This window comes from Primulina tabacum, chromosome 18 (assembly GCF_025594145.1).
Source record: "Primulina tabacum isolate GXHZ01 chromosome 18, ASM2559414v2, whole genome shotgun sequence".
Taxonomy (NCBI): domain Eukaryota; kingdom Viridiplantae; phylum Streptophyta; class Magnoliopsida; order Lamiales; family Gesneriaceae; genus Primulina; species Primulina tabacum.
In genome coordinates this window covers 14,801,484-14,811,988 of record NC_134567.1, presented here as the reverse complement: position 1 = coordinate 14,811,988, position 10,505 = coordinate 14,801,484, and the positions used below count along the sequence as shown (strand labels likewise).

The following is a 10,505-nucleotide window of genomic DNA, read 5'->3' as shown; positions in this document are numbered from 1 at the left end:
TTCCGGTAAGGAGATGGCAGCTACCAATGTGATCCGAGACATAGATCTTGAGCTCCATGGCAACCTCGTTTATGCGGATCTGATCGTGTTGCTGATGCCAGAGTTTGACATTATTCTAGGGATGGATTGGCTATTGCGGAAAGAGTTTTGATTGACTTCCAGCGGAGATCTGTTCTAGTCCGACCGCCTGGAATGACGCAGTTCTTATTTGAGCCAGACAGGTACTTTTCCTTACCGCACATTATTCTATATGTTCAGGCTAGGAAGCTCATGCATAGAGGATATCGGGCATTTTTCGCGACTTTTATATCTGTCCCCGAGGAACCCAGTCAGTCAGCCTCAGATGTTCCGATTGTCAGAGACTTCTTAGACGTCTTTCTTAAAGACGTCTCTGGTATGCCACCTGAGAGAGAGGTGGAGTTTTTCATCGAGCTTATGCCAGGTACGGCTCCGATCTCAAAAGCACCGTACCGACTTGCACCGACAGAGATGGCAGAGCTTAAAAAGCAGATTCAGGAACTTCTTGACAAGGAGTTCATTCGCCCTAATTTCTCACCTTGGGGCGCGCCAGTCTTGTTTGTTAAGAAGAAAGATGGCACGACGAGGCTTTGTATTGACTACCGAGAGTTGAACATGGTTACAGTGAAGAATAAATACCTACTTCCGAGGATTGAGGATCTGTTTGACCAGTTGCAGGGAGCTTCGATTTTCTCTAAGATAGATCTGCGTTCAGGTTATCACCAGTTGAGGGTGAGAGACGCCGATGTTTCGAAGACAGCTTTCAGGACTCGTTATGGTCACTACGAGTTCCTTGTGATGCCGTTCGGTTTGACGAATGCGTCAGCGATCTTCATGGATATCATGAATCGCGTATTTCAGCCGTACCTCGATCAGTTTGTGATAGTGTTCATAGATGACATTCTCGTCTACTTCAAGGATTGGAAGGATCACTGTTGCGACTTTGATTGTTGCACTCCCAAGAGCAGGTTGTCCACAAGTAGTATAATTCGGTGAGTCCGAATATCGTATCCACAGAGAAGCTAAGGTAATTACAAGTCCACTACAATGTCTTTTTGTTTTTGTTTTTGTTTTTGTTTCTTTTTAATTTTAATTGTTTGAATCTTTAATGGGTAAATTTTAATTGTTCAAATTTTAATTTAAGTAGTTGAGATTAAAGGATCCACTCTTGGTATTTTAATAAAGTTAACAGTAACGAACATTATTGAAATCCACTTAATAAAATGGTTCCAATATATTAAATAATCATATTTATATTATGCTATATATTATTATCTTATAAGTATATAATATATACCAAAACTTATAAACGTGTCAAAGTATTTATTGTGCTATATATATATTTGTAAACACTAAATTAAGGTTCCCACTTTAAATGGTTGGTAAAACCAAACTAACATTTAAATGGTACCAAGAAATTAATATTATGATATATTTATAAATAGTAAATCAAGGTTCCCACTTTAAATGGTTGGTAAAACAAAACAAACATTTAAATGGTTCCAAGAATTTAATATTATAAAATATATTCATATATAATAAATCAAGGCATCCACTTTAAATGGTTGGTAACACCAAACTAACATTTAAATGGTTCCAAGAATTTAGTGTAACATAAAGCAACAATAAATCAAAATTTTCACTTATAAGTAGGGTATAAAAATGCTTAAAGAAATAAATATAACATAAACAATAAATAATGATTAAATAATATAAAACATAGATTCTTACCTTTTAGTAACTTTATTATCATGGCAAGAGTTTCATCTTTTCATCTCAACTTTAGGAAGTTAGCTATTCATTATTCAAAGTGTAAAACTTTGAATATGAAATTAACATGCTAATTATATTTAAATGAAGAAATAAAGAAATTATAGAGAGAAATATTATGAACTCAAAGGTTTTTCATAGAATGAGGGATATCTCAATACATTACAATGCACCCCTATTTATAGCCAAATTTGGGGAGACAACCACAAATAAAATATTATTTTTTTACACAAGTCTTCATTGATGTTCCAAGATATTATATTATATTACACATCACTTTTGAAAATCTTCTTCTCTGAATTTGCTTCTTCATATAAAAAGAATCATGTGGATAATTGAGTTGTCTAGTTGTGGTATTTTTTTCAAACCCTTTGACCAAGTAATTTGAGAGATATGGTCAAAATACTAGAGCATGGTAAAACTGCCACTCCTTTGGTAACTTTATTTGTTGCTTAATTTGATCCCAATTGTGAGAGGATTTTTATCTCATGCTTGCCGCCAATATTGTAGATATTAACATCAAATTTCTACAGGTCCAAGAATCATCTTAATCCCATTCGCAACGCCAAGTTTATTCTTGTTTTATCGAATCTGTAAAAAATAGTAAAAACTTGTAATTACACAACAACTTATATTTTATACAATTTATTATAAAACATATAATATTTAATCATTTAATAAAACAAAAACTATATATTTATATTATAAAACATTTAATTAATGTACAATTTTGATGTTTATCACACCTCCCAACCAGCTTATTGCTAGTCCCTAGCAATTTAAGCGTTAATAGCAATACAAAACATATTGATTAATTTAAATAGAAATGTAATCAAAAATATCTAAGTGCTTAAATTAAATTTGAAAACTGTCAAAGTTATATTAAGATCATCATAATTATAATTTATGAAATAATTTGAGATGATCAATTCAAAGCTTATTTCAGGTAGTTAAATGTACACGGCCTTCAGAAATTCCTAGTAAGAGTCTCAACTCCATATCCTCACAGGTTAATAAATGTTTCAATTTATGGCAACGTTTTCTCTCATTGAGTTGGAATAAAGATAAATGCTCAGAAAAATGGTTTTCAGGAAATATCATTTTTTTTCTTCAAAATAAGAACTCAAGATCTAAACAATAGATAGTCTCTCTCATGATCAATAAAGGCTCGAAAGCTGTTTTCTCAGTCCTCTCCACTCACTCACAAAATATGTGTGAGTTTAAAATTATAGGCACTCTTATAGGGTATATCTTGGGCCATATACTTTAATACCTGATTTTATCACAATGGTTAATCACTCAAAAAGATTTCATAAATCATATTTTTATATTGATCAGGATATTAAAATTGACTTTTTTTTTCAAATAAAATTTTAAACATTCTTAAATAGATTAATGCATGTTCTAATTTAAATCTCATGTAATGTATGACATTTTTGCAAAAATTACTAAGATACAAACAATAAACATGATTTTATTTTAAAATAATATATATTATTTTTTTTAATTTTTTTTTATAAGTTTGTTCTCCCCCCAATCAGAATATGACATTGTCTCAAATGTTAAAATAACTATTAATAAAGAGTACATAATGAAAGAGATATCACCTGTAATTTTATTGAAGATAACAAACTGAAACAAACGCAAACCAATCCACGACTTTTGAATCAATGATCCAACTTCCTTTTCTTACTGCTTGATTGCGACCAATTGATCTTTGTTATCATCGAATCAGGCTTATGAACAAAAGCTTCCAAATCATCAATTAATTGGTCGGCAGTCGAAGCACAGATGAGCATCCGTCGTGAATTTTCTGAAATGAAATTCTGTTCCACAGCTTTATCAAGAAATGTCAACAAACTGTCAAAATAATTATTGATATTCAACAAGCCCACAGGTTTATTATGGATATTAAGTTGTGCCCAAGAAACAGTGTGAAAAATTTCTTCTAATGTACCAAAACCATCTGGTAGTGCGATAAAAGCATCAGAATTTTCAATCATTTGAGTGATTCTTTCATACATAGAAAAAACTTTTAATACCTCCACAATCGTAACACCTGTAATATTTCCATCAGCTAAAGCTGTAGGAATAATACCCAAAACCTGACTACCTCCAAGATGAGCAGATGTTGAAACAGATCCCATTAACCCAATATTACCTCCCCCATATACCAATTGATTTTTTCTCTCAGCCAATATCTTTCCAAGATTATTCGCTGCTTCTACAAACACTTCATTTTTTCCAGGACTCGACCCACAAAATACACAAATATTTTTCAATGTTTTTGCAGAGGATCCAGCCATGTTTTTACTTTCTTTTTTTTTTCTACGAAAATAGAGAGAAAGATGAGAGATTTTATAGGAGTAATATGTTATCATGACAAAACTATGGGTCACAGCTGTAAACAGAATAAATAGTAAAAACAATAATGACAAACATGCATATAAACAGTAGTGTGATTGTGGCTCACAACTTTCCTCTGGTTTTACGTCCAGAAACGGCTTCAACGCCTTCTATGAGTCGAGGATATGCTTCCCATCTAATTTTCTTATAAATTGGCAAACAGGTTCTTTTTTAGTCGGATTCCCAAGACTATGACGCTCATCTTGGAATTGTTTCCATAAACGGAGAAGTTCAATATGCACATGTCCACTAGAATGCATCTCAAGAGTCAATAAGATGTTATCTAAAGACTCCTTACTCAGCCCATTCTTAATAAAACCAATTTTATCTTCTCTGTTATTGGAAACACATCCCAAAGATCTGCATCGTTTGTCACAAGTCCATCTTGCACACTTATGACAAACCCCTAAACTTTTGGCCCTTCGTTTTTTCGCATAAGTTCTTTTTCCTAATCCAGGCAAATACCGAATGAGCAATGATTGTGGAACTTCTCCTCCTAATCGGACCTTAGCTTCTATTACAAGACGAATATCTTCTGGAATTCCTTTTTGCATTAGCAATCTCAATCTTTCACACCTTCCTGCATAAATTTTTCTTAGAACATTTTCAGAAACAGAGGGAAAATATTTACAAATTTTTTTGAGAATTTCATCCATTTTGAAAAGAAAAGAAATTATTTTTTTTTATTTTTGTATCAGCAATTGTGGAAAACTGATTTAACCGACTATAAGAGTCACGGAGTACCATTATCCACCATTTAACCGGAAAAATAAAAATATTAAGAAAACCTGAAATAAAAACAAACAAACTTAAATGCAACAAAAATAAAATCAAGGATCAGAAAGGGAAATAAACTCTTCTTGAAAGATTTCATTTTCTAAAAATAGTTTAAGCCTTTGTCGTCCATTTACTTTAAAAATATCACCATTTTTAGGATTTTCAATATCCACAACTCCATAAGTATACACATGCTTTACAACATATGGGCCTGTCCATCTTGATCGTAATTTTCCTTGGAATATGTGAAGTCGGGAATTATGAAGCAAAACTTTTTTACCAATCTCAAAAGATTTTCTAAGAATTGTTTTATCATGAAATGATTTGATTTTTGCTTTATAAATCCTTGAATTCTCATACGCGTCATTTCTGAGTTCATCAAGTTCATTAAGTTGCAATTTACGCAATTTGTTGGCATCATCCATGCTTGAATTTAAAGTTTTGATCGCCCAATAAGCTTTATGTTCCAATTCCACAGGCAAATGACAATGTTTTCCATAAAGCTGTTCGATATGCCCAAAGTGCATCATTAAGTCGCAGAGACCAATCTTTTCTATTTGAGTTAACAGTTTTTTCCAAAATTTGCTTTATCTCCCTATTAGCTAATTCAACTTGTCAATTTGTTTGAGGATGATAAGGAGTAATTACTTTATGAGTAATACCATATTGTTTCATTAATGAAGCAAATTGTTTATTAACAAAGTGAGTTCCCTCATCACTTATAATGGCTCGAGGAATTCCAAATCTACTAAAAATATTTTCTTTAAAAAATTTGATGACGATTTTATGATCATTTTTTTGACATGGAATTGCCTCTATCCATTTGGAAACATAATCAACTGCAACTAAAATATACAAGTATCCAAACGACGATGGAAAAGGTCCCATAAAATCAATTTCCCAACAGTCAAAGATTTTAATTTCAATGATAGGATTCAAAGGCATCATGTTTCTTTTTGAAATCGCACCCAATTTTTGACAATTTTCAGAGATCTGGCGGATTTCGTGGGTGTCTTTAAACAAAGTGGGCCAATAAAATCCACACTGCAAGATTTTTGCAGCCGTTTTCTTTGAAGAAAATGTCCTCCGCATGCTTCTGAATAACAAAATTTAATGACACTACTTACCTCATTGTTGGGTATGCAACGTCGAAAAATTTGATCTGGACAATACTTGAACAGATACGGATCATCCCAATAAAAGTTTTTTACCTCATTCAAAAATTTTCTTTTATCTTGGGAACTCCATTGCGGTGGCATTTTTCCTATCACAAGAAAATTTACTATGTTAGCAAACCAAGGTGTAGTAGTAACTGAAAATAGATGTTCATCGGGAAAATTATCGTTAATTGGTGTCATTTCACAAGATGATCCTGTTACTAGTCTCGATAAATGATCGGCTACGACATTCTCGGTTCCTTTTTTATCTTTGATCACAATGTCAAATTCTTGGAGTAACAAAATCTATCGTATCAGTCGTGGCTTTGCATCCTGTTTGGTCAACAAATATCTAATAGCAGAATGATCAGTAAACACAATAGTCGTTGATCCAATCAAATAAGAACGAAATTTATCTAATGCAAATATTACAGCAAGTAGTTCTTTTTCAGTTGTGGAGTAATTCATTTGAGCATTGTTTAAAGTTCTACTTGCATAATATATCACATAAGGCTTACCGTTTCTTCTTTGACACAGTACTGCACCGACTGCATAATCACTCGCATCGCACATGATTTCAAATGGTAAAGACCAGTCAGGAGGTTGCATGATAGGAGCTGATGTTAAATGTCGAATAATTTATCAAAGCATTTTGACATTCTTGAGTCCACTCAAATGCAGTGTCTTTTGTTAAGAGGTTACAAATGGGTTTAGAGATTAAACTAAAGTCCTTTAAAAACCTCCGATAAAATCCAGCATTTCCCAAAAATGAGCGAATTTCTTTAATGGTTTTTGGAGGGGGAAATTGGCAATGACATCAACTTTTGCTTTATCAACTTCAATTCCATGAGATGACACGACATGTCCCAAAACAATTCCAGAAGTAATCATGTAATGACATTTTTCCCAATTTAAAATAAGACCTTTTTCCTTGCATCTTTTTAAAACTGGCATCACAATGATAATCCAAATGACATCCTTCTAAATGCAAATGTTCCAAAAGGACATGTGAATGTAGTTTTATCTTGATCTTCGAGTGCAATGGGAATTTGATAATAACTTGAATATCCATCAAGAAAACAGTAGTATAGATGACCTGCTACTCTTTCTAAAATTTGATCCAAAAATGGTAATGGAAAATGATCTTTTCTAGTGGCGTCATTTAATTTTCTATAATCAATACACATCCGCCAACTAGATGGGACTCGACTTGTTAACAATTCACCTCTTTCATTTTTTATCACTGTGATGCCAGATTTTTTTGAAACTACCTGTGTTGGGCTTACCCACTTACTATCAGAGATAGGGTAGATAATCCCAACATCAAGTAGTTTGAGAACTTAAGTTTTCACAACATCTTTCATGTGTGGATTTAATCTCCTTTGTGGTTGTTGAGATGTTTAGCATTTTCTTCTAAATGAAATTTTGTGTGTGCAAATTAGTGGATTAATGCACTTGAGATCTTTTAGTGTCCAACCAATTGCATTTTTGTGTCTTTTAAGCATATCAACTAATTTACCTTCTTGATCACTTTCTAGTTTGGAAGAAATTACCACCGGATATGTTTCATCTTCTCCAAGAAATGCATACTTCAATTCTTATGGCAAGGGTTTTAACTCCAATATGGGTGGCTCGTCTTTGTTCTCATATTTTGCATCAAATTCTTTCTCTGATCCTGGTAACGAGTGATACCTGATGAAATCATCAAGATCAATTTCAATATTTTCTTTAACAGCTTCAATTGAACAAATATCTAATTGATCACGAGTACTCCCTTCTTGAATGTTTTATTCCACAAGAGTTTCAATAAGATTTTCATCTTCACTTTCATCTCCTTTGTCATGTGGTTGCTTACAAAGATTAAAAACATTGAGCTCCAAGGTCATGTTTTCAAATGACAACTTCATTATTCCATTCCTGCAATTTATAAGGGCATTAGAAGTTGGTAAAAATGGACGACCCAGAATTAGAGGAATTGCATTACAAGCTTCTATTGGTTGTGTATCTAAAACTATGAAATCGACAGAATATACAAAGTTATCAACTTGGGCCAATACGTCTTCTACCATACCTCTTGGCACTTTAACAGATCTATCGGCAAGTAAATTTGTTACCGAAGTAGATTTTAACTCGCCTAGATTGAGTTCTTGATAAACTGAATATGGAAGTAAATTCACACTAGCTCCAAGATCAAGCAAGGCTTTTTAATCTTCGTTCTCCAATAATACATGAAATAGTAGGACAACCAGGGTCTTTGTATTTCAAAGTATTATTATTTTAAATGATTGCACTTACTTGTTCGGCTAAAAATGCTTTCTTTTTCACATTCAATTTTCTTTTCACAGTGCACAAGTCTTTCAAAAATTTGGCATATGATGGTACCTGTTTTATTGCATCTAATAAAGGAATATTAACTTTTACTTGTTTAAAAAATATCATATATATCAAAATTCAAATTTGATTTTTTTGTATTTTTCAATGGATGAGGGAATGGTGGTGACACTGTCTGTTAAACCTCTTCTTCGCAAGTTATGGGTTCCACTTCCTTACCCTTTGGAGTTGATTTATCATCATCTTCACAAGGTTCAAGAATGGATTTTTCCACAACCTTACCACTTCGAAGGGTAGTAACAGATTTCACCTGATCCATCGATTAAGTTCCAGAAGTTCCAGTTTGTGAATGATGACCCTTGGGATTAGGCAGAGGTTGTGAAGGAAATTTACCTTTTTCATGAACATTAAGTGCAGATGCAAATTTAGCAAGAGTATCTTTCAAATCTGTCATGGTTTGAGCAGTTTGAGTATTGATAGACTCTTGCTTTGCAATGAAATAATTCAATGTATCTTCCAAATTTTTTTTAGGTGGAGGAACATAAGGTGCATAATTTTTAAAATTTTGTTGATTTTGGAAATGTGGTTGTGAAAATTGTGCAGCATTATCATTCCTCCAACTAAAATTTGGATGATTTCGCCAACCTGGATTGTAATTTTGAAAAAATGGTTCAAAATTTGGCCTTTTGAAATTGTTCAAAACATTGGCTTGTTCATGGAGACATTCTTTAAAAGAGGGCAAAGTGGGACAATCTTTTGTAAAATGATCACTTGTATAGCAGATGTGACACGCAATTTCTTGAACAGATTTTAATTGACCATTCTTTTTCAATTCAAGTGCCTCAACTTTTCTTGCCAAAGAGGTAAATCTTGCTTGAAAATCATGTTCATCTTTGAAAGTGTACATACCTCCACCGGATTTAGGAGATTGAATCTTGTTTGATGGTTCGATTGTACCTATAGTGTCCCAATTTTGAGCATTTTCAGCTAATGAATCGAGATACTCAATTGCCTCATTTGGATCTTTATCTTCAAATGTTCCATTACACATAAATTCAACCATTTGCCTATCTTTAGATGTTAAGCCTTCATAAAATTGAGAAACAACTCTCCAAATTTCAAAACCATGATGTGGACAAAGATTAAGCAATTCTTTGTATCTATCCCAACACTGATAAAAAGTTTCTCCTTGTTTTTGAGTGAAAGTGATGATTTGCCTTTTGAAGAATTTGTTCTATGAGATGGAAAAAACTTTTTCAAAAATTGTTGTTGCAATTCATCCCAAGTTCGAATGGATCCCGATCTAAGATTTTGTAGCCAAGTTTTAGCTTTATCTTTTAAAGAAAAAGGAAAAAGCTTAAGTCGAATGGTGTTCATGCTACAATTTAGATCATTATATGTGTTGCACACTTCTTCAAACTCTCGTAAATGCATGTATGGATTTTCAGAATCTAATCCATGAAAATTCGGTAAAAGTTGGATAATACCAGGCTTAAAATTGAAATGAGATGCATCAGGGGGAAAAACTAGACATGAAGGTGCACTAGTACGTGTAGGATTCATGTGATCTCAAGTGTTCTTCGTCTATCATGATCATGTTGAGATTGAATTTCATCTTCATTTTTTTTGATGGGTTCTTCCGCCATGTTTTGTAAAAATAAAGGGTTATTTCGAATGAGTCGACCACTAAGTGTACGTGACCAAATGCAAATGCAAAATAATAAAAACACACAAAAGCAATAAAAATTCAAATAAAGAAAAATAAACTATAAACAAAATTAAATAGACTTGAAATTAAATTATACTTCCCCGGCAACGGCGCCAAAAACTTGTTGCGACTTTTATTGTTGCACTCCCAAGAGCAGGTTGTCCACAAGTTGTATAATTCGGTGAGTCCGAATATCGTATCCACAAGGAAGCTAAGGTAATTACAAGTCCACTACAATGTCTTTTGTTTTGTTTTGTTTTGTTTTTTTTAATTTTAATTGTTTGAATCTTTAATGGGTAAATTTTAATTGTTCAAATTTTAATTTAAGTAGTTGAGAT

The 10,505-nt window shown here is 32.8% G+C and overlaps 1 non-coding gene across 1 annotated transcript; it reads left to right on the top strand.

Annotated features, from left to right (window-relative positions):
- Positions 1–9,580: 9,580 nt before the first annotated feature.
- On the top strand, positions 9,581–9,688 carry LOC142534011 (small nucleolar RNA R71). The gene has a single exon (XR_012816883.1). It is a non-coding gene; the product is annotated as a small nucleolar RNA R71 (small nucleolar RNA).
- Positions 9,689–10,505: the final 817 nt, after the last annotated feature.